General features: G+C 35.4%; 1 long non-coding RNA gene across 5 annotated transcripts in view; it reads left to right on the plus strand.

The window, feature by feature from the left end:
- Nucleotides 1-13,514, plus strand: part of LOC112669285 (uncharacterized) — a 151,192-nt gene extending 137,678 nt beyond the window's left edge. For all 5 annotated transcript variants that reach the window (XR_007403919.1, XR_007403920.1, XR_004807056.2 and 2 more), the window contains 2 exons: nucleotides 11,027-11,249; nucleotides 12,867-13,514. This is a non-coding gene — a long non-coding RNA (uncharacterized LOC112669285). The remainder of the gene's footprint in view (nucleotides 1-11,026; nucleotides 11,250-12,866) is intronic.
- Nucleotides 13,515-25,065: the final 11,551 nt, after the last annotated feature.

The following is a 25,065-nucleotide window of genomic DNA, read 5'->3' on the forward strand; positions in this document are numbered from 1 at the left end:
GAGATGTGATGTTCTAATTAGGACAAGAAATTAAGAGAATAAGGTTAGTAAGGCACTCCTCTGCATGTCTGCTTCATTAATATTACATATTTAGATTTATCAGCAATTTCATTTAAAATTAAAAAACTAATTATTTTAATTTTTAAATATTTTGGTAAATACCAATACTTAATGTCTAGTAAAGAAAGTTCAAAATACATAGTGAGTTAGTTAACCATACATCATACTGATAGATTGGTCTTACTTATGTTCTTTTTTTGTTAAATACTTCATTTTTTAAGCAGTAATATTAAGAGGATGTTAAAGAGAGTTCTCATACACCCTTTGCCCCTACACATGCATAGTTTCCACCATTATTGACATCACTCACCAGAATGGTACATTTTTAACAAGAAAGAACCCACACTGACACATAGTCACCCAAAGTCCATAGTTTACTTAGGGTCATTCTTGGTGGTATATATTTTATGGATTTGGACAAATATATAGTTACACATCATTATAATATCATATAGAGTATTTTTTACAGTCCTAAAAATCTTGTATTTTACCTGCTTATCTCCCTTCCCTATCTTGGCAACACTGATCTTTTTTATTGTCTCCACAGTTTTGTCTTTTCCAGAATGTCATATAGTTGGAATCATATAGTGTGTAGACTTTTCAGATAGGCTTCTTTCACTCAGTAGTATGCATTTAAGATTCTACTATGTCTTTTTGTGGCTTGATAGCTCATTTCTTTTTAATGCTGAATAATATTCCATTGTCTGGATGTACCACAGTTTCTCCATTCACCTACTGAAGAACATTTTGATTGGTTCCTAGTTTGGGCAATTATGAATAAAGCTGCTATAAACATCCATGGTCAGGTTTTTGTGTGAACTTGTTTTCAACTCCTTTGGGTAAATACCAAGGATGGCAATTGCCGGATTGCATAGTTTTGTAAGAAACTGCTAAAGTGTTTTCTAAAATGGTTGTATCATTTTGCATTCCCCACAGCAATGTGTGAGAGTTCCTGTTGCTCCACAACCTTGTCATTTGGCATACTAGTCTTTTGGATTTTGGTCATTCAGATAGATATGTAGTGGTAATTCATCATTTTAATTTGCATTTTCTTGATGACGGATGATGTGGAACATCTTTTCATATGCTTATTTGCCATCTGCATATCATCTTTGGTGAAGTATCTGTAAAGGTCTTGGGCCCATTTTTGAAGAGGTTATTCACCTTCTAATGGTTGAGTTTTAAGAGAGCTTTGTATGTTTTAGGTAAGTCCTTTATCACATATGTGTTTTGTAAATATTTTTTCTTAGTCTGTAGTTTGTCTTCTAAGTCTCTTGACATTGTCTTTTACAGAGTAGATTTTTTTTATTTTAATGAAGTCTAGCTTATCAATCTTTCTTTATGGATTATGTTTTTGGTGTTATATCTAAAAAGGATCATCTATATTTTCTCCTATGAAATCTAAGGGTTTTATAGTTTTGTATTTTACATTTAGTTCTATCGCCCATTCTGAATTAGATGTGTAGTGTCTGTGTCTAGACTTATTCATTTACATGTGATGGCCAGTTGTTCCAGCATCTTTTATTGAAGAGACAATCTCGGCTTCATTTTATTACATTTACTTCATTGTCAAAGACCAATTATTGTTTATGTTCTTTTCAGATTCCTTGTTTCTCCTTATATTCATTGTTGCACCAGACATGATGTCCTTCTGGAAACCATATGCCAATCTATTTTGTAGGGGAATAGCAGGAAATAAGTAGATATGCAATAATTCTTTCTACTTAAACTCAGGCACCCAAAAGATATTACAAGGACTGTCCGGGGTCATTTATCTTCTAATATCACAAACCATAAAATATTATGTTTATCTCTTCCTTTTCTGTTTCTCTCTATTGGCATCTCCTTAGTAATGTTGACTTTGACATAGGGAAACTGGAAGGAATTAGGTACTGTCTTATGAAAGGACCGTGAAAAGTAAGATTCCTTTTTACTTTAACTGAATATTCAAAAGGTTAGTATAAATACACATATTCTATTATTACATTTGAACCTTAAATTACTTTGTGTTTCATTACATTGGTGGCTTTGGAGTAAAAACTAAATTTTGGCTGGAGTAATTCTGAGAAAATGACTTTTGCCATAAAATCTGTCTTAGTGATCCACAAGGCTCAAGTGTAAGGGTACAAATGAGACAGGAAGTCTTTTTTTAAAGATTTTATTTATTTATTCATGAGAGAGAGAGAGAGAGAGAGAGAGAGAGGCAGAGACACAGGCAGAGGGAGAAGCAGGCTCTCTGCAGGGAGACAGATGTGGGACTCGATCCCAGATCTCTGGGATCATGCCCTGAGCAGAAAGCAGATACCCAACCGCTGAGCCACCCAGGCGTCCTGAGTCAGGAAGTCTTAACAAATTGTGAAGACCTATTGGGAGCATATTTAATTGAGAGTTCATTGAATTTAGAGACTGGCGTCATGTCATGTATCTCTAACACCTAGTTCAAATTCTGGTATATATTTGATGCTCAGTAAATACTTGAATGACTAGAAGAATAAAAGAAAGAACAACTGAAAAAATGTCCTCAAACAGAGTCTTAAAAATATTATGATCATCCTCAAGCATTGGTGAAGCATTTACTTTGTTTCAAGAATGAGGGTTGTCACCTGTGTTATTTTATTATACTGTGATTTCATAATATAAAGAAATTGAAGTTCAGTGGGTTTAAAATGACTTGATATTACAGAGTGGATTCAAAATTTAAACCCAATGCATTTGTCACAGTTACTATAAATCTATTAATAAAGATTTAGATTTGCAACTTCCCATCAGGATGGGGGAGGAGGCAAATTACAACTGAGCCGCCACTGAACTGGAATAAACTTGAATGGAATAGGAAGCTAACAGAAACATAAGTGTTACCTCTAGCCCAGTAATCTATGTACCAATGAGCCCCTTACAATGGCGCTCTTACCTCCTTATTTCCCATCTTTTTCCATTTACCATTTATTACATTTTTCTGTTAATATACTCAATGATATGTTAACTGAATTTTCCACAGCACCTATTCCCTGTACCTTAACTAACTCTATTGCTTATGAGAAAGAGAGGGCACAATTTCTAGTTAACTAACAGCTATCAGAATAGATTAAAGGAGCAGCAATAGGATAAAAAGATAATAGGTAATAGTGGGAGGAAGATATAACTGATCTTTGAAAACAAAAATGAATTATAGAATTCATTAACTCCTGATTATCAAAGTGTTGGAAACTGGATATTCCATTTCTAATTCTGTACATCTTACACAGAATTAATTTGAAATCCATTAATGTTCTTTAATTTCACAAAATCATTGTTCTTCTATCATCTATATTCCCAGAATTGATTTACTTTGTTATTTAGCCTCATAGTTAAGGGCTTCTTATATTCAGCCTCAAAGGTTTTTGATTTGGGAATTGTTTCACAGAGAAAGTTGAACAGAAGAGATACCCATAAGTTAGTGTCTCAAGACAAAGCAGAGGTGAGAGTTTTATGAGAGAAAAGAAAATGATTATGGAAATTACAGTAATACAAACTTCTTCTTCTTTTTTTTTTTTTTTTTATACAGGTAACCTTTCCCATGGCTAGAGTTTTATGGTTCAGCATTTTTAGATGTAAATATTTTTTTCCTGACCATGGCATAAATAAGTTTTGAATAGCACAGAGGTATACTTGGTTTAAAATAAGTGACCTCTCATTTAAAAAGCTGCCTAAAAGATGCAGTGAAAGAGAGAGTCAGAGTGTGAGAAGTGGCAGTGTTTATTATTTATTAAGCTTCTCTCAGGTCCCCACTGGCATACACGATCTTGGCTGTCTCTGCACTTGCCACATTAATCATTTTCTCTTTTAAAATTCAGGAGCATCATGCTAGGTGTACAGGGTCAAAGACAAGGTAAAACAACGAGAAAGTCAATTATGGTAAATAAGTCTCTGATAGTAAGTTAGAGGTAGTTCCATGATGATTTTGGCATCAGCCATTAAAAACGGTCTGCTTTCAATTTACATTGCAGATAACTGTATTTATAATCTCTATTAGTAAAAACCTATGCCCACTGGGGTGATAAGGTATACAATTTTTGTTCCATTTAGAATAATTTTACATGTAAATATGCAGAATCTCTGGAGATACCAGAGACTGTGTTTATATAGGAGGGATTTTTGTAACAAGAACGTGGAAATACTTGCCTGAAGATGATAGTTGGCCTCTCTGCTTGTACCATCAATTGTCCGCGGGTCTGTCTATTGTATATAGATTATGGTTATTTATTTATTTATTTATTATTTATTTATTTATTTATTTATTTATTTATTTTTATTTTTATTTATTTTTATTTTTATTATTTTTTAGATTACAGTCATTTAAAGACAGATATAGGTTGAATTTGAACATTTCCCTCTTTGGAAAGTACTGTTTCTCCCTAGAATAGAAAAAATGGAAACTAAATTTTGTACAGATAAATCTTATATTAGGAAATCAGAGCAGGTAGTGGTTTCTACTATTTTCAAGAAAAGGACTTTTAACATCAGTAAATTTCACTATCCCTGTACTCATAATGGAAACATGCTAGACATTTATGTCACATTCAACACATGTCTATGTCACTTTCAAGATTTGTGTACATTTGGACAAGGCTGTTACTAGCAGCACAGGTATATGTGGCACAGGTTTGGTCTATAAGCAGTGTGATGTAAAATAGCATTTCCCCACCATCATCACACCCAGCTCCATGGCTGCATTCTCTCTGGAACATGCTCAGCTCATTCTTGCTCAGGGTCCTTGCATTTTCTCTCCTTGGAATTCTTCTCCCCAAAATCTTCATAAGCCTAGCTCTTTCTTATTATTTTAGATTCAGCTCAAATATTTCCTATACAAAGAACACTTTCTATGGCCACTCAACCCAGAACAAGACTTCTACCCCCACCCTCCCAATCACTCCCTGTTACATTACTTGTCCTGTTTTTTCCATAGCACTTATTGCAATTGGCGGGCATGCCATTATATCTAGCTATACTCCTTCACTAGACTATGCTCCTCAAGAGCAGAGACCTTGCGTGACTTGTTTCTGCAATAGCCACAGGTCTTCCTGCTAAATACTCTTCAGTGTTTGCTGAATTAATGAAAGGGAATATGATTCAGTTTGTGGAACTCTTAATAATAACCAATTTTTCAGCCTACCAACTGGGAAATATTGGCTTAGGTTCTTCTTTTTACACAAAGTCTCAATAGACTAATAAATCATATAACTAGATATTTAATGACTATTACCCTGTTGTCTCCGAATGTTTAAATGATGTCCCAAAGTTGAGGACAGAATATTATACAGAGAGGTTTTATATAGATCCCTAAAGCACTTAGTAAAAGGCTGCCAAACTATTAACCCTGCTTCCTCATCTCCAGCCCATGTTCTCTCTCACTAGAGTCCAGAGAACAGTGGATGACAATGAGGGGAGAGAGGCTTACCTTATAGGGCGAGTGAGGGATGCTCCAGGACCCTTAGTGGTGGACTCCTATGTCTGACCCCTGGCCTGGAGGCTGATGAAGCTATAAGTTCTATTTTTTGAACTAGCCACTGCCCCACAACGACTGTCTCGTGAAATGAGAATGTGCCTTTTTTACCATTCTAGCTCCAATCAGGACTGTATTTAATGTGATCTATGGCAGGCAGGTGGGAGAGTACGTATGAGGGCTAGGGAAAGTGTCATTGGTATAGAATGAAGGGAACTGGGCCTTCCATGGAGGAGGTTGTTTTCCTTCCAGAATGGCTTCTTCCTAAAAAATACCTCTCAGACTTTCTAAGCCATTTATTTATAACATGACATATTGCATATCCAAGTAGAAAAAGAAAGCTTCCTTAAGATAGAATCCTACAAGGAGTGTACTTGACTCAATTTTGCACCAGAATCCTGACTTCAATAGACAGGGAGGCTCTATCAGTTTCAACCCCAAAACTTAAAATACCAATAATTCAGTTGCTCACAATTCTAAAATATGGGCTGGGTTCAGCTGAGTGGTACTTCTGCAGGTCTTACCAGATGACTGTCATCAGTGTAGGCTGCTGTCAGTTGGTGTTTTGACTGGGGACTGATAGTCCCAGTTGGTCTCAGTAATGTGCCTGGGCCCCCAAAGAGATGCCCGGGCTTTTTCCCACAGGTCTCCTTCTCTCTCCCTCATGGGCCAACTCCTAGGACCTTGCTGGCCTTTCTTACATAATAGTCTCAGAGCAGCAAAAGGGCAAGAGAGGAAGCTGCAAGGATTCTTGAAGTTAAGGCTCTGAAGCCCTACACCATCACTTCTATTGCATTCCATTGGCTCTAACAAGTCATAAGATAGGACCAGCCACATCAGGGGGAGGAAAAACATCTCCACCTTGAGAAGAACAGTGAAATCACTTTATAAAGACATGTGCTTCCCAAAATGGGAAGAATTGATGAAACTATATTTGCAAACAATCTACTAGAGAAAGAATTTACCAATATGTCTATAGATAGCAAATCTTGGCACTTATTTGTGGATTTAAGAATAGGATCTTCTGAGAATGACTGAATAGTCACAAGAAAAACAATACAATTTACTACACATAAATGCTTGATATATTTTATAGTATAATAGAATATATAAGATATACAGTAGTTTCTATTATCTGTCTCCCATTCCTCTTTACCAAGGAACAGAATCAGTATAATCCCATCTAGATCCTCTCTATGCCCTACATTGTTCTTGTCCTACACAGTTAAGTCTGTAGGACTTCTGTTTCAGAACCCTATTACTATAATATGATCTTTACTTACGCTCTTGTTTAAAATCCCATCCTTGGGGATACAAAGTAAGCCCTTAGTACAGTGGGTCTGTAGTGTTAAAACTAGTATGAAAGTTCTGTGTGTGTGTGTGTTTGTGTGTGTGTGTGTGTGTGTGTTCTCTGCCAGAATCGACTTTTGTGCTCTGGCACAGCTTTCTTCCTTCATGTCATAAAAACAAGGGTGGTTTAAAAAGACTCTGGTATGAAGAAACTCTTCCTGCTTGGAATCTGAATCGCAAATAAATCCTGCATTTTCCTAGAGCGGTGACAATTCTAGTGTGTACCTGATATAATGCTTTGGGCTGCAAGTAACAGAGTACCTACTCAGATTGGCTTAGACAGTAAACAAATCAATCATCTTCTATAGCTTCAGGTTTGATTCATTTAAGAGCTCAGTGGTAGCCTCAGGTTCTTTCTCTCACAGAGTTAACGCTAATCTCTTACTTTTATCTAGCAGGGAAGAGAGAGAGAGAGAGAGAGAGAGAGAGGAAATTTCTCCCCCAACCATGGACATCTTCCATTCAGTCTGACTAAACCAATTTGGGTCACATGTCCATTCCTAAAGCATTGACACCTCCCTGGAGTGCTCCAACCTGATTGGTTGAGGCTGACCATGAATTACCTCTGGGATGTCACCTTTGTCTGGCATCGTAAATGGGAAAGGGTCACTGAATAAAGTTTGGGTTCTCATAAGAATGTAGAATGGGGAAAAGATGCTGAGAAGGCAATCAAAAAACGTCTTTTATAATCTTACATAGTAAACATATTCTGAAAAAAACAGTAGCTCTGGATAAATGTTTTAACTGTAGTAACTAAAACTAAAATGGATAGAACTAATAATTAAAGGGAAAATTACAACGTTTTTAAAATTTTATTTAAAATTACAAAGTTTCAAAAGTTTTATTTAAAAATAAAAAGCTGGGATGCCTGGATGGCTCAGCAGTTGAGCATCTGCCTTTGGCTCAGGGTGTGATCCTGGAGTCCCAGGATCAAGTCCCACATTGGGCTCTGTGCCTGCTTCTCCTTCTGCCTATGTCTCTGCCTTTCTCTCTCTTTGTGTCTTTCATGAATGAATAAATAAAATTAAAAACAAATAAAAATAAATAAAAAGCTAATATTACTGAGTTTTACTTATTTGCTTTGAACAAAGTTCAAATACACATCCCCCTCCATTCCTTTCTGCTCAGTATTACATATACAGACAGAAATGCACATACAAGATGTGGTATGTGCTTGGATCCCCTAAAAGTAAAACATAATTCCTCAACATTTTAGAGGAAAGCCCCGATTTGTTCTCATGTATTTTCTTTCCCAGACAAGGCTATTATTGGCATCTACCAAAGGCCACCAGATGAGAGTGGTTGGAGATGGAGAGGTGCAGCAAAAGGGAAGAACTGGATGTCAGTTATTCTTTCTTATGCTCATCTCTCTCCTCTTCTTTAATCTCCAGTTGGCACTTGAAGGTGAACTCCCAGAGAGCAATGTCTTATTTGGTTCACTGCTATGTCATTAGCACCTAGAACAGCACCCGATACAAAACAGATACTCAGTAAACTGATGTTGAATTAATTGCTACAAACTCTCCCAGGAGTAGCACTGAAATGAGAACAGTTATAGGAAACTGGGAAAGGAAACACCACCTGCTCAGTTGGTTGTTTGCAAGGTCAGGGCTGCTTGAATGGCTCCCTTCAGGTTGCTGGGTTCTTTTTAATTAAACAGAAATAAAACTAAGCAGATATTTCTTCAAAGAATAAAATGTCCTTAAAGTCTAATGATGAGATTTTAAGGAGAAATGTAATTGAGATTCCTGGATTTTGTCATGTGTGAAGTTTTAGCTTCTCCTGAGGAAAACATGCCAGACACGGGGTATGAAGCACCTCTCTGTTTGTTTGTAGATGTTGATGTGAATGGCTGCTCTTTGACGTTGGTACTATGGACTTTAGATACAAACATTCGATAAAAGCTAAATTCCCAGTGTCCACACAACCCTTTGATGCCTCACCATGAAATGAATGAGATCCTTTGGTGCAGGGCATGGATGGTAAATAGGGTGACTACTTCACTTTGCCTAAGTAATTTTATTAGGTCATTTCTCTTGGTAATCCATTGATTATTGTTGCTCATATTCATTCAATATCTTAACTTCCAGGCAGCCATATTGGAGGCATGATCTCTTGGGATTGTTAACAGGGCCTACGCAGAACCTTAGTATATATCCTACAGGAAGAGCACAACTCTTACCTGTGAGAATGCTAATAGCTTCTCTGTAGTGAGGAAGGATAATTAGTGCTCGGTCTGCACTAGGCTCTCCACATGTATTTCTGAGTAGTCCTTACCAAAATGCTATGAGGTAGGTGTTTATTTCTACACTTGTCTCCTATAATCTATTACTAACACCACAGCCAGAGTGATCCTATTCAAATATAAGTCAGATCATGTCACTCCTCTGCTCAGACCCTTCCAGCAGCTTCCTGTCTCTCACAATAAAAGCCAAAGCCCTTGATATAACTTACAAGCCCTATGATTTGTTGCTTCCCCTCTACCTCTCTGACTCCATCCTCTCTCCCTCTATGCACATTGCTCCATAAGCTACACTGGCACCTGTGCATTTTTTTTTTTCTTGGAAATCCTACCTCAGAGTTTTCATACTTTTTGTTCATTCTGCTTGAAATTGTCACTGTCAAGCTTTTGCTTGAAAGTCACCTTCTTACCAAGGACTTTGCTAGTAATCCTGACTGAAATCTCATGAAACCTTTCTATCAGCCAACATTTCCTATCTTTCCTTCCAACTTTAACTTTTAAATATTTTTTGGCATCACATTTACCTACTTGTTCTGCTAGTTGTCTTCCTCGTTAGAATGTAAGCCCCACAAAGGTAAGGATTTTTCTCTATTTTCTAACCACTCCCACTACCCTATACCTAGCAACTAGAACAGCACCTGGGCCACATGAGATACACAATAAATATTTATTGAAAGCTGAATGATTTCATTCTTTCAGTCATCAAATATTTATTCTGCATTTACTAAAACCCAGGCATTATGCTGGACACTTGTAAAGCAAAAATGAACCAGAAGGACAAAAGTTTCTAACCTTATAGAATTTAAAATCAAGAGAGAAAAGAAAGAAACAATTAACAAGTGCTCATTTTATACATGTGGACTCTAAGTTTCACAGAGATTTGTGATAGTCTCCAATGTCCACTCTCCTTAAGTGCCACAGCTGGGATATATTCCCAGGAATTAAAAATCACAATGTCAGGTCTTTTTCCTTTATGCTGTGCTAGGGTTGACATAAATACCTTTTTTTCTCTCTTTTTAAAAAATAAATTGCTAATTGCACATGCTTGTGTGTACTTATAATGCCCTTCATTGAGCAGGAATTTCGTTGCTGTTTGCATCTATTGGGATTGTTCTCAGAGGTATTGAGGATTAACATTAGATGAAGCTCATCAATCATTATTATTGCAGATAAGCTTCATTTGATCTGCCCTTCAAGAACATCAAAATAAGAATAACAACTATTTCATCTCACTTGTTCTAAATAAAGAAAAAATCCCTTAGCTTCTTATATGAATAGGATGATGTGAAAACAAAGTCTGCTAAGTGGGTCACACTAGGAATTCCTTTTGAAAAGGTTATGTTGGCTATTAAATTTCAGCTTTATATAGTAATTATAAATTTTTAAGTTTGATATTTTTGATCAGAATAAACACTTAAAATGGGCACCTAGTTAGAAATCACATTAAATATCAGCTTTATATAGTAATTATAAATTTTTAAGTTTGATTTTTTTAAAGATTTTATTTATTTATTCATTAGAGACACACAGAGAGAGAGAGAGAGAGAGAGAGAGAGAGAGAGAGACAGGCAGAGGGAAAAGCACGCTCCATGCAGGGAGCCCGATGTGGGACTTGATCCCATGTCTCCAGGACCAGGCCATGGGCTGAAGGCGGTGCTAAACCGCTGAGCCACCTGGCTGCCCAAATTTGATATTTTTGATCAGAATGAACACTTAAAATAGGCACCTAGTTAGAAGTCAACTTCCACTGTTAACTTTTGTTAGGTTAGGGCTTTTCATTGAGAAAGCAAAGCTTAAAAAAAAAACACGATTTTATGTATGTTTTTTAAGAAAAGAAATTAGCTCTCCTAAACAGCAACAAATTTTAAACATTGCTTGATCGTCTATCTCAGGAGATAATTGTGTATATCAATCTGCAAATATAGAGGAAATCTCTCCATTTGGAAATACATCACATCACACAGAGAAGGCTTATCACCTCCACCGCCATTTGATGCTACCGTCTGGAGGCCAAGGCTTTGCCGTCTTTAAGGGCAAATAACCAAAGATGCTGTTGAGAAAAGTTCCACTGGATTCATGCTTCACCTTATAGAATGCAAAAAAGGCTTGACTCTGGTAGGATCCCTGTCATTTTCATACCTTGTGATTTTTGGTGAAAATACACATTAACAGGATGTGTTATCTCTGGCTTTCCTTTCCTTAATTCTTTCAACTTCACTCTTGGTGAGGGGGGCTGTTTTAGTGCACAAATGTGGTCAGCATTAACAGGAAATGACCGTGTTCTTATTTTTCATAAGTGTTAGGCTCTGAAGAAGAAAGAGTCACTGTACTCTTCTGGCTGGAACTAGGAAGAGATCAAAGGGCTAGCTGCAGGATAAGGCCAGGACCCTGGAGGAGGGAAAGAGAGGGGGGCAAGGGAGCCAAGGGAAAGAGACTTCCAGCTGACCCTCCAGATGTCCTGAGCCATACATGCAGCAGCCTACATCAAAGACATTACATATGTTGTATTAGTAATTATCCTGTCTGTGGGTTCCTAGTAAAGACATGGGTATCATGTGATACTAAAGTTATGTGCATTTCACAAAAACCTAAGAGACAAAGGCTTTGACAGAAACAGGATACGATTACATTTCAAATGAAGGTATGAAGAAATGATTATTTGATGTGATTTTCTCCAAATCGTAGAAGTTCCATGGAAAGTAATAGGAAAATTGTCAAGATTTGTAGATAGGCTAAAATGTTCACCCTGGACATCTTCAAAGTCATTAGTGCTGCAATAAAAAATATTTCTGCCTAACTAGCTCAATGTTGTGCTAGGTGTGCACCAAACGAAGTGCACAGCCCTTGCTTTCATAGCACTATATAGAGATGAGAGAGTCAGAGTCCCCTCTCTTCTAGCTGAAGGAAAGCATAATGGCGTGTTTTAGTCTTCTAAAATTAGTCAGTTGGTTGGTATGTTGCTTTTGGAATGAAAGTCTCCAAGGTCTTCTGAATAAGAGAACATAATCTCTCATTATGCAATCTTACAAGTTCCAAGAAAACGTAACACCAAATTTTAAAAGTTCTGTTTTTAAAAGAGATAAGACATTCCAAGTTGGGTTCTAAATCATTTCAAGTGGCCAACGCTGGCTACAGAGAATGGAAAAATTGGACTTATTGCACATGTTTGAAAATATGAGTAAGTGGTCTCTGAGAGGAGGATTGGTTTTGTCACACCTAGTTCAGTTTCCCTGAAATTAGGACTTGTTTGCTCATTTCAAGTTTTGTTAGATATTCTGGCTCAGTGCAACTATGGAATATCTGAATTCTGTAAAGGTAAATTGTTTCTATACCACTTCAGGTTAATTATATTAGTGTATATACTTTCCTATCACTTTATTGGAAATAAATTTTGACCCTTTATGTCACAAGATACCTAAGTGGTATTGGCAGAATTCTGAACTGAATTGAGATTATAATCACTTGGAGAAATCAGTCATGCTAAAAGATACTTCAAGCACGTGTTTTCTGGAGTAGCCTATGTCCAACATTTTCAGTATTTTCAAAAATTTTTAAGTCTAAAAAAAAATTTGTAAATCTAAAACCTGCAGTCATCCTGCCCCTAAAACAGCTGCTGATGTTCACACAATAATCCACCGCTACCTGTACAATAGAATTATGATGTAGTTCTTAGATTAAACCCCCTCTTATTGGTCTGCATAGACGTTAATCACTTTTTTACTTTACGTATAGATTATTGCATAACTGAACAGGATGGAAAGAGGGGAGCTCTTGTACGTATTAGAAGCTTCATTCGACGGCCATAATGGAGATGCTGCTGGTGACAATGCTTTCGACATTCTTCCCCATGATACACTGATGTAGCCAAACTTTAGAAAGTCTCCAACTCTCTGATGAATAAAGTCTTTAAACAAATGAAAAATAAGAAAGCATCTGGAAATGATATCATCCCTGCCAAATTTTCATGCTGGAGGAAAAATGACTCATGTAATCTCCCTGTATTCTCTTCTTGAGAAACAAGAATAAAAGAGAAAATGACATATGACTCTAGGGATATGGGGAGCACGGGTTTTATGTAATGATATACATCCAATGGCAGGATAGATACCCATTTCTGAACCACCTGCAGAGCATATGTTTTAGAAAAAGAGTTTTCATAAACAAGTGTCCATGGGAGAACTCTCATTTCTATTTTGGAAAGAGAATAATTTCATTTCTTAAAGGTGGGTATTTTGACATGGAGATTTCACTTCTCTCTGTTTCATCTAGTCTCTAAAGTTTTTCTTAGAAAGTACTGTATAAATGTATTTCACTCCACTTTTAGATGTTCTAGTTGAGGAAAGAAGCTCATCAATGGCTTAGCGACTTGAAATAAAATGAATCTGAAGGCTCTTGCTTTAGAACATATCCTTATTTAATTTCTGAGTGATGAATAGAGTTTTCAAAGCTGTAGAAACTACTTTGTATACTTTCTATTTATTAGCCGATTTGAGAAGAGTCTTGCTTATTGGAAGTGCACAGGATTTAGATAATCAGAAAACCTAAGCAGAAATCATATTTTTACCATTTTCTGATAAATTATTGAGCTCTCTGTTTTAGGATCTCCAAAATAGATGTAATAATAATACTGAAAAGGGCTTTGTTACAGTAATACACTCTCACAGTGCCATTTGGTCCTACTCCTTCTTCCTAGTAGCTACTTAAGAAAAAATGTTTTCCCATTTTGTTAGTACTCTGAGACCGTAAAGCATGTTTTCTTTTGGGAAAGTGCTATACAGTTATGGTTGTCTTAAAATGTGTCTGGTAGCTAAGTGTATTAGTCAAATATTGTTATGATAGTGCTATGTAACCAACAACCATAAAAATCTCAGTGTCATAAAACAAAATCCTGTATTTCTCATCTATGAAATTGGCTGGTGCTCAAGTGACCTATGCTAGGCTCAGCTGGATTCAGGCTGAAGGTTGGGTCCTGGATTGTATTACATACATCCCCTCCTCTTTTGAGCCATGAGCATCCTAAGGCATGTTGTTCTCATGGCTCAGGAAGGAGCACCAGAGTGCAAGATCACTTGTATCTGCTGCATTCCATTTGCTAATATCCTATTGGCCAAAATAAGTCACACCGCCAAGCCCAAATCAGGGTATGGTGACATACACTCACTCACTATATCACAGGTGTGATGTGTGTTATTATTTTAGGGGATGCAAGAACTTACACTAAAAATCCAATCCTTTGAAAAAGGTCTTAAGGTGACTTGTTTCCTCTTGGAAGAAAAAAAGAAACAACCAAGAACAGCAAAATACTTTTTAAAAAATTGACTATAGACTTGAGCATAAAGATGTTACTTTTTTTGCTAAAACATCTAAGTAACTCCTTTCCTCCAGAATCAGATTGGAATTTACACATAAAACTTGAAATCTTGGCAGTTATTGCTTCGATACAACTTTCATTGGTGTTTTATCTTTTAATTTGTAGATCAAGGGAAGGAGAGAATATATATAACCATCGAGATGATGGTAAATATTCAGCTTTAGCAATGCCTATGAGTTTTTGAAGAGTCTCGTCCCCATCTGCGCAGGGGTAAACCTACCCTCGTGCAAAGGTGACTGCATTCTAGACATCTGAAATGCATCCCTCAGTGATTTCTTATATTCCTGGAGTCACAGACACATAATGACAGAATGGAAAGAAATTTACAGAGTGCCCACGCCAATACCAATAGATTTTGTTAATGATATGGTTGTTCAGAATTATGAAGGGCCCGTGCAAAATGTCACAAGTGACATGGCTCCATTTATTCTTAGAGTGACTGTCTGTGACATATGTGTTGCTGTAACAGCAACGGGAATGAGTTAGTAGATGCCAAGGTATTTAATATTATGTTTATGTTAAGGGTTTTCTTGCTTTTCAAGTCCCAGATTTGGCCTTGAGAACTTTTAATTTCTGAGAAGGACCAGGCAGCTGCTGGAATCCTAGTTTGTATGGCTGTCACATCTTCACACCTCTACGTTCCTTGACAAGAAGTGGAAAAAAATATATACAAAGATTGAGAGGCAGCCCGAGAGAAGAAAATTAAGTACTTACTACTTTTTCCTTCTCTCTATCCAAGCCAATAATTATTGATTGAATCATTCATGTCTTAAATCATTCATGACTGTAATGCTGTGGCAGCCCACATAAGCAAACCAAAATCTAAGCCTATAAATGCTTCAAGGTTACAAAGTCAAAACCTTAGAAACAACCAATCACAAACAGCCGACTAGGCTTTAAACTACAGCCGATCAATAATTTCCTTAACTTTGCTTTTGACTTTTCTCTATAAAAGTCTTTCCCCACCACCTCCTGTAGGTGGAGCACTCCTAACCCTTTCCGGTTTGATCCTGCTGATTGAAATAGACTTTTGCTCAAATAAAGTTTTAAAATTACCAAAACCAACAAACCAACAAACCAAAGATGTGAAGATTTGCCTCAGGAATATAAAGAGTAATGGAAACACTGGTTTTGAGTCAGAAGGCCAGCTCTGAAGCTCATTGCATATGCAACCCCAGGTGGCCCTTGAACACCCTTAAGACTCTGACCTGTAGTTTCTCCAGATTTATGTATTTTTTACTTTTATTTCTGATAGTCTCTGCCTCTCTCTCTCTCTCTCTCTCTCTCTCTCTCTCTCCCCCTCTCTTTGGTCATTCTAGAATAGAGATTACAATTTTGGTCCTGTTGATTCTTTTCTATTTTCAGATTTCAGAACTATTTATTGGTTCTACTCTTATTTTTATCTTTTGCTTTTCTGGTGCTATTTTTCAATTTTTAAAGTTAGATACTTAGATCATTAGTTTTTTCAACTTTCGATTTTCTCTTTTTAAGTTATACACCTAAGTTATTAATTTTCAGCTTTCTAACATATGTACTTTAGACTTTAATTTTCTCTCTAGGTACTACTTCCATTGATTCCAAAAGGTTAGACATGTTGGATTTTCATTTTTCTTTCTTTTTTTTTAACAATTTTTTTTAACAGCTAACGTGTATTCATGATTTATAAGTGAAAACTATGGAATAAGATGTAGACTGAGGCTCTGATGCTCACTTTCCCTATTCATTTCAATCCTTAGCTGTTTGTGAGTAATGGCTTCTATTATTTTTTCATGCATTCTTCCATTGTTTGCTTCTTTCTTTTCAAGATCTTTTTTTTTTTTTTGAGCAGTTTTAGATTTACAGCAAAATTGAGAAGGAAGTACATAGATTCCCTATATACCCCCTGCCTCTGCACTTGCATGGCCTCCCAAATTACCAACATCACTTATCAGAATGGTACATTTTTTCACAGGGATGAACCTACACTGATGCATCATAATCACCCAAAGTCCATATTTTACCTTAAGGTTCACTTTTGCTTTTGTACATTCTATGTAGAGGTTTGCATAAATGTATTATGACATATATCCCTCATTAAAATACACACAATATTTTTCTTCCTTAAAAATCCAGTGTATTCCATTTACTTATCTCCCACTCTGCACCCCTAGAAACCACTGAACTTTTTGTTGTCTTCACAGGTTTGCTTTTTCTAGAATGTCATATACCTGGAACCATACCATATGTAGTCTTTTCAGATTGGCTTCTTTTGCTTAGTAATATGCATATAAAATCCTTCCATGTCTTCTTGTGGCTTGATAGCCTAGTTCTTTTTAGTATTGAATAATATTCCATTGTCTGGATGTGCTACAGTTTATTTATCCATTCTCCTACTGAAGGACATCGTGGTTGCTGTCTAGCTTGGGCAATTATGAATAAACCTGCTATGAACATCCGTGTGCAGGTTTTTGTGTGAACATAAGTTCTCCTCTCCTTTGGGTAAATTCCAAGGAGTACAACAGCTGAGTTATACAGTAGGAGTAAGTCTGAGAAACTACCAAGCTGTCTTCCAACGTATCTGTATCATTTTGCATACCAACCATCAATGTATGAGAGTTCCTGTTGCTCTGTGTTCTTGCCAGTATTTGGTGTCCTCAGTGTTCCAGATTTTGGCCATTGTAGTAGGCATGTAGTGGTATTTCACTTAATTTGCATTTTCCTGATGACAAATGATGTGGAGCATCTTTTCATATACTTATCTTCCATCTGCCTATCTTTGGTGGGGCATCTCTTAAGATCTTTGACCCAGTTTTTAATTGAGTTGTTTTCTTATTGTTGAATTTTAAGAGTTTTTAAAAAGATATTTTAGATAATATTTTTTTATCAGAAATATCTTTTGCAAATATTTTCTCCCAGTCTGCAGTTAGTCTTCTAATTCTCTTCTATTGTCTTTTGCAGAATAGAAATGGTTCATTTTAATGAAGTCCAATTTATCAATTTCTTCTTTTATGTCTTTGGTGTATCTAAACAGTCATCTTCATATTCAAGGTCATGTAAATTCCTTCCTATGTTATCTTGGAATCTCATGGTTTTGCATTTTATATTTATATATTTAGATTTATAATCAATTTTGTTAATTTTCATAAAAGGTATAAAGTTTATGTCTCTCTCTCTCTTTTTTTTGTTTGCATATAGATAGATGTCCAGTTGTTCCATAATAATTTGTTGAAGAGATGATCTTTGCTTTTTTTTGTCAAATATCAATTGACTATATTTCTGGGCATCTATTTTTGGACTTTCTATTCTGTTCTATTGATCTATTTGTCTATTCTTTCACCAATACCTCACCATCTTAATTACTGAAGCTTTATAGTTAAGTCTTGATTTGAGTGGTATGGGTCTTTTGCATCTCCCCCAAAACATTAATTTGTTGTTATCTACAAAATAACTTACTATTATTTTGAGTGGGATTACACTGAATCTATAGATCAAATTGGGAAGAACTAACATTTAACAGTATTGACTCTTTTTATCTTTGAACATGGAATTTCTCTCCAATTATTTACTTCTTTGGATTTTGTTCACAAGAGTTTTATAGTTTTACTCATATAGATCTTATACATATTTAGTTAGATTTTATAGAAAGTATTCATTTTTGGGAGTATTAATATAAATAATATTGTGTTTTTACCTTCAAATTCCTCATATTCATTATTAGTATATTAGAAAGCAATTGACTTTTATATTAACCTTGTATCCTGTCATCTTGCCATAATCATTTATCAAGTCTAGATTTTTGTTGATTCCTTTGGATTTTCTGCATAATCATGTTATCTTTTAAACAAAGTCAATGTTATATCTGCCTTCTTAATCTGTATGCTTCCCCGCCTTTACTTGCCTTTTCGCATTAGTAAGGACTTCCAATGTCATGTAGAAAAGGAGTAGTGAGAGGATCTATTGTTTGTCTTTATGTAAATATGAACAAATATAAATACCTCTTCTTAATTTCCCTCTTTCTTACACAAAAAGGAATATATACTGTACACTTCTTTCCCCTTGTTCCTGACACTGTACCCTATCAATAGGAATTGTCCTAGAAATTTCATTCTTATTATGACTACAAAATATTCCATTGTGATGAAGAAACAAAAATTGTTTCTCCAGTATTCTATTGAGGGACTGGTGTTATTTCTTTGTATAGATGTCATTTTGTACATAGCACATTCATAAGAGAATTCCTAGGAACAGAATTGCTGGGCCAAGGAATAGATGCATATCTATTTCAATTTACATTATCACATTGCCATCCATAGGGAAATAGTTTTGTACTACCACCGTCAGAATATGAGAATGTCTATTTCCTAATAGTTTCTTACTTTTTTTTTTTTTTAAAGGATCTTATTTATTTATTTGAGAGAGAGAGAGAGCATGAGCCAGGGCAGGGACACAAGGGGAGGGAGAAGCAGGCTCCCTGATGAACAGGGAGCCCAACATGGGGCTCAATGACAGGACCCCAGGATCACGACTTGAGCTGAAGGCAGTGGCTTAACACACTGAGCCACCCAGGTGCCCCTATTTTCTAATAGTTTCATCAAAGGCTGGAGTTTTAGAATTTTTGAAGATTGAAATATACTTTTAAAACTTACTAAAAGTTCTTATTCATTCCTTAGGCATTTAGAAGTGTTTAATTTTCCAGTACATGTGGATATTTGGTTTTCACATGCTTATTTATTATGTTGAACTTTTAGTCAGCAAACATGATCTGTATTACACCATTTCTTTGAAAATTGTTAAGACTTGCTTTCTGGACGAGCCTGTGGTCAATATTTGTAAATGCTTCATTTGTGCTTAAGAAGAATGTGTGTTCTATAATTGTTGGGTTTGGAGTTCTCTCTCTGTCCTATTAGATCATGCTTGTTACTTCTGCTATTCAAATCTCTTATATCATTATTGCCTTTTTTCATCTGCCTGACTTATCATTATTGAGAGATGAATGTTAAAATCTCCTCTTTTAATGCAGATTTCTCAATTTCAGTCACTAGTTCTATCGTTTTTATAATTTAAAGCAATTATATTAGGTGCATCTTTCTATTATTCAAGAATATGTTTTGCATTAAAAATATAAAACAATCATAACTAAAAATATAAAAACTACAAAAACACACATAATAAATATTGCTTTCATATAATTATACCACTCCAAAGTAACCACTGCTTATTTAATATGATGATGTGTTTCTCTTTCTATATCTTTGTTATGGTATTTATATAGAGAGATCCATAAGGAAGGAGATGTTCATGCTCCACAATCACAGCTGGAGATATTCCAGGCTAAGTGGTTTGTTCAATCCCTTAGTATGGATATGGATATATCCACCTCACATCCCATTGGATATTCAGGAGTTACTTTGGTGTTATAGTGATCATAATGAATAGTGAAAGGAGATATTCTTACAGAGTAGAACTGATAGGGCTTGATGAAGGAGTAATTGGAGATGTAAAAAATAAGAATCTGAGAAAACATGTAGGTTTTTGCCCGGAAATGGCACTATTACCAGTACAAAGAAGCCAGAGAGAGAAACAGTTTTGCAGGGGGTATGAATTAATAGTTCTATTTGAGATTTATTAACTTTGAGATGCCTATTGGATATTCTAGTGGAGATAACATGCAGATGGTTTGATATGTGAATATGGGTTTCAGGGGAGAGATATATATGAAGACATATGGAGTTATTAGTATAGAGATAATATTAAATCCATGGGAATAGATGAAATTGCCTATAGAGAATAAATATTTGGTACGTGGCATTTAAAAGCTGGATTAAAAAAATAAGAAATCAGCACAGGAAACTGAGAAGGTGAAGTCAATTAAGTAGGAGATAAGTTGAAAGGGTATAGATGCCAGAGGCTAGATCTAAATGGGAGAAAATTTAAATGATGGTGTGGACTTAACGAATGTGGAGGGTGGGAATTAGTATCTGCAGCAAGGGGATGAAATTAGCTTCATCCAGAGGGAGAGACATCTCCTTGATTGCCAGAGGAAAGGAAGAGGAGAGAATAAGTGTAGATATAGATGAAGTTGTAGACTTAGGAGAAGAGAATTTGCTGTTTGCTTTTTGCTTTTTTTTTTTTCCCCTGTGAAATAGAAGATGAGGTTAGCTAGAGGAAGGAGAAATTGGAGAAATGGTTGTTAGAGTTTTGATGACAGTAGAGAAAGAACTGCCATAAAGATTATGTCAATTCATATTCCACTTATGGCACAAGAATGTCTAGTATACCCACCATTGTTCAACATTGGGTATTATTTAAAAAATAAGTAAACTTTTCACTTAAATGAGGTGGAAATGATACTGCATTTGAAAAATACTACATTTCTTTTGCTTACTAGTGAGAGAGAACATTTTTTAATGTTTTACAATTGCCTTTTAAATATTTTACAATTCCTTTTAAAGTCTTTACCCATTAGTCTGCCGAGTAATTACGATTTTAATTGATTTACAAGAATTACTTACAATGTGTATGAAGAGTATTAACCATTTGTGTGCTATGTTTCAAATATTATCAGTTTGTTTCCCCATTTTAATCTTGTTTAAGGTGCTTTTTGGGAAATACAAATGTAAATTTTTATGTATTTTTAGATTATTTATCATAGCCTTTTAGGGTATTCTCTCCAATTTTGTGCTTAGAAAGAGCACTCTCTCCATAAGAACAAATACATGTTCATCTATAAGCTCCTGAAATTCTCAATATGCAGTATATCTATCCTAGACTTATTTGGAAATAAAATGTGATATGTTGTTTTAACTTTATTTTTTTTCATAAACTGCAAACAATTTCAATATGACTTATCAAATAGTCAATTTCCTCCCACTTAGTTAAACTAATACAAGCTAGTATTTATTGAATAATTATTTTTGGCAGGCTTTGTGCCAAATATTTTATGGACATTGTATCATTGATCTTCAGAACAGCCATCAGGTTGTAATAGTATCAGTATCCCCATGGTAGGGAAAAAGACAAAGACTACCCAAGTTTTGGAGTCCCCAAGATCACCCTCAAGTTCAGTGACATACTAGAAGCACTCATAGACCTTATAGAAGCTGTTATACTCATGGTGCTTGTTTTATCCAGAAAAAAGGATCCAGATTAAAATCAACAAAGTGAAGGGGCACATAGGGCAGGATCCAGAAAATGCCAGGTACAATTTGTCAGCTGTCCTCTTGCAGGGAGCCATGTGGACAGAGCTTATTTCTCCCAGCAAAGATGTGTGGCAACATGCATGGTATATTGCTAGCCAGAGAATCTCACCTGAGCTTTGTTGTTCAGGGTTTTTACCAGGAGTCTATCAGGTATATATGGCTGACACATACATGACCTCACTTTCCAGTCCCTCCAGAGGTCAAGCTGATAGTGCATGGCCCAAGCCCTGCACCATAAATCAGAGTTAACATAGATTATTTGGCATCTCCCAAATTCCCACGTAAGCCAAAACACTCTTACCAGGCAGGAGATCTCACAAGGTAACTTCTAGAAGATGAGCAAGGTAAGACCTTTGTTGCACTGAGACTTACAAAAGGGAAGGACTTTCCTCTAGGTTATCCAATCAACTTGTAGTAGAGGCAGAATTTAAATTTGAGCCTTTTCTGGTTTTAGAACCTGAGGTCTTAGTCACTAGAATTTATAACTTTCATAACATAAAACTATTGCTGAGAAGGGAAGAGCTAAGGGCCATTTCATAGGTGAAGTAAATAATTAAGCACTAAAATGAGATGTTTGGGGCTTTTTTGTTTTGTTAATTAGTCATGTATCTTTATCACTAGATTTTATTACTTATGAAATTTTTATAAATATCTCCTTAGCTTTAAGATCCTCTTCATTGTTATCTTTGTTCATTCTTGTGCCATCTCTCATTGCTCTAATTATTTAACTTTATGGTGTGCTATACTATCTGATGGAGTAAATTAGCAGCTCCCTTCCCTTCCCCCGCCAAACCTTCTCACCAATTTTCATCCACTTATTTTCTAACACTTCAGAATCATTTTCTTAATATGCAATTTCTTTGGGATTTCATTTTAGTTATATAGTGCTTGTTGATGAATCTGGGGAGAGTTCATATATTTACATTATAGAATCTACCAATCCAGAAAGAAAATATTTATTTTTGTTTTTTTAAAAAAACTTATTTAAAAAATTTCAGCAAGATTTTATAGTTTTGATGTAATTTTTATTAACTTCATTCCTTCATAATTTTTTATTGTGGATATTTTGAACTGCATTGGCAGCAGTGACTTTGAGTTGATGCCCAGAATGCATTCTCCCCTTCTTCTTAAATAGAACTCCTGATTTTTAGTTGGACACATAGTCACCTTGAATAAAGATATTTCTCTGCCTCTTTTGCCATTAGTCGTAGCCATGTGAGGAAGTTGTGGCCAATGGCATAAAAGCAGACATATTCTATATGACTTCTGGACAGTAGTTCTTTTTGGACAGCAGGTATCTGTGTTTCTCCCTTCTCCTTTCTGGCTGATCCGCAGTGACTCCTGGATCTAAGAGCTATGAGGATATTCCCTAGAGATAGCAGAGTAGAAAGCTCCAAGCTGACTCCCTAATGGTTCTGTAGAATTGCTGTCTACGTCCATATTCTTTACATGAGAAGATAATCTTTGCATATTTGAGCCACTATTTATTACAGTTGTTTTACCATTTGCAGCAAAACACAACTGCTGAAGTGTTTTTTCTTTTTTCTTTTTTTTCCAGGTTTTTAAGTTAGTCTGTTTTGCTGAATTTTATATTTTGAGCAATAAAATCACATGCAAATAAAATAATTTTTTCATCTCCTTTGCAGAGTCTATACCTCATTAGCTAGAAATTTCAGAACAATGCTATGTAAGAATGACAAAAGAGGCATTCTTCTCTTATTCGTGACTTTAATGGGAATGCTGTTACAGTTTTATTATTAAGTATGGTACTGGCTGTCAAGATTCTTCAAATTTAAAATGGGGATAATGATATTTGTTTGTTATATAGACTTGTTACAAAGGTCAAATACACTAATAAATATAAAAATGCCACATGACTTTTGAAAGGTATACCACATTTGGCGTAAAGATCCAGTCAACAAATGTTTTCAGTGTTATTATTGTTTTTAATAATTAATAACTTTAATGCCATGAAGAAAGGAATTCAATATTCCATAAATATCTCTTTGGTGCCTCTGTATAGAAATAAGCTGGGTCTAATGGATAATTAAATAGCTTTTTATATCTTAATGTTAGGGCCAAAATTTAGAAAAGAAATAAATGATTCCTATTATAAAGAAAAGTGATAGAGACTGAAATTTTGAAAAGAGTGATAATTTCAAAGTAGAAGTAGTTCTTAAGGATGGGACTCATGTTTGGAATATACACTTAAGTCTGTTTCATGGAGTTGATTGGCGAACGGTCAATTCGCTTCAATTACCAAAGTATAGATCACCACACGTTACTTAGTCTTAAAGTCCTTTCCTCACATATTCCTGTTCTTTTTCCTCCCACGACTGCCCTGAGAACACATCCACTGAGGATATATATAGGTCCTTTCACCTTTTCACATTTCCAGTCTGTTCTTAGAGACAGAAGTTCTGTGTGTTTGCGATTTTTTTGTGGAAGCAAGGTGTGACTTTATTTAACAAAATCTTTTGCTATGCTCAAAAAAAAAAAAAAAATGTCTTTTTTGTTCTTAACGTTCCATAGTAGAGATGTGCCTTTTAAAATTAGTCCATTTTTGCTCCTTGCAATTAGTTTCAGAAAAGGTCTGTGGGGGAATAAATTAAATCTGTTGACTTAAATGCCTTTGGATGTTATCTATTTATCTTACCTCTGAAACAGCTGAAACCCAAGATCTGGTAATTTGACATGTATATTGGATATAATTTAAATTTAATAACTCTACCTATTGTTTTGCTTTTCCTAATGAGAAAAATACCTTAACTTGAAAATTTTATATAAAAGCCTTTGATAAGTTAAAAATAGATCTACCCTTTGATCTGATAATTGTACTACTAGGTATTTACCTAAAGGATACAAAAATACTAATTCAAAGGGATACATGCACCCCAATGTTTAAAGCAGCATTATCAATAGCCAATTATGGAAAGAATCCAAATATCCATTGACTGACAAATGGGTAAAGAAGATGTGGTATATATAATGGAATATAACTCATCAAAAAGAACAAAATCTTGAGGTTTGCAATGATGTGTATGGAGCTAGAAAGTATTATGCTAAGTGAAATAAGTCAGTCAGAGAAAGACAAATACCATATGATTTCACTCCTCTGTGGAATATAAGAAACAAAACAGATGAACAGGGAGGAATAAAAAGAAGAAAACCAAGAGACATGTTTTTAACTATAAAGAACAAATTGATGGTTATCAGAGGGGAGGTGGGTGGGGGTAATGGGCTAAATGGGTGTTGAGCGTTAAGGAGGGCACCTATTAAAAAATAAAAATTAAAATTAAAAATTAAAAATAAATACAAAAAAAAGGAGGGCACTTGTGATGGGCACTGGGTGTTGAATTATATTCTATGCCTGCAAGTAATA

Source organism: Canis lupus, chromosome 19 (assembly GCF_003254725.2).
Source record: "Canis lupus dingo isolate Sandy chromosome 19, ASM325472v2, whole genome shotgun sequence".
Lineage (NCBI taxonomy): Eukaryota > Metazoa > Chordata > Mammalia > Carnivora > Canidae > Canis > Canis lupus.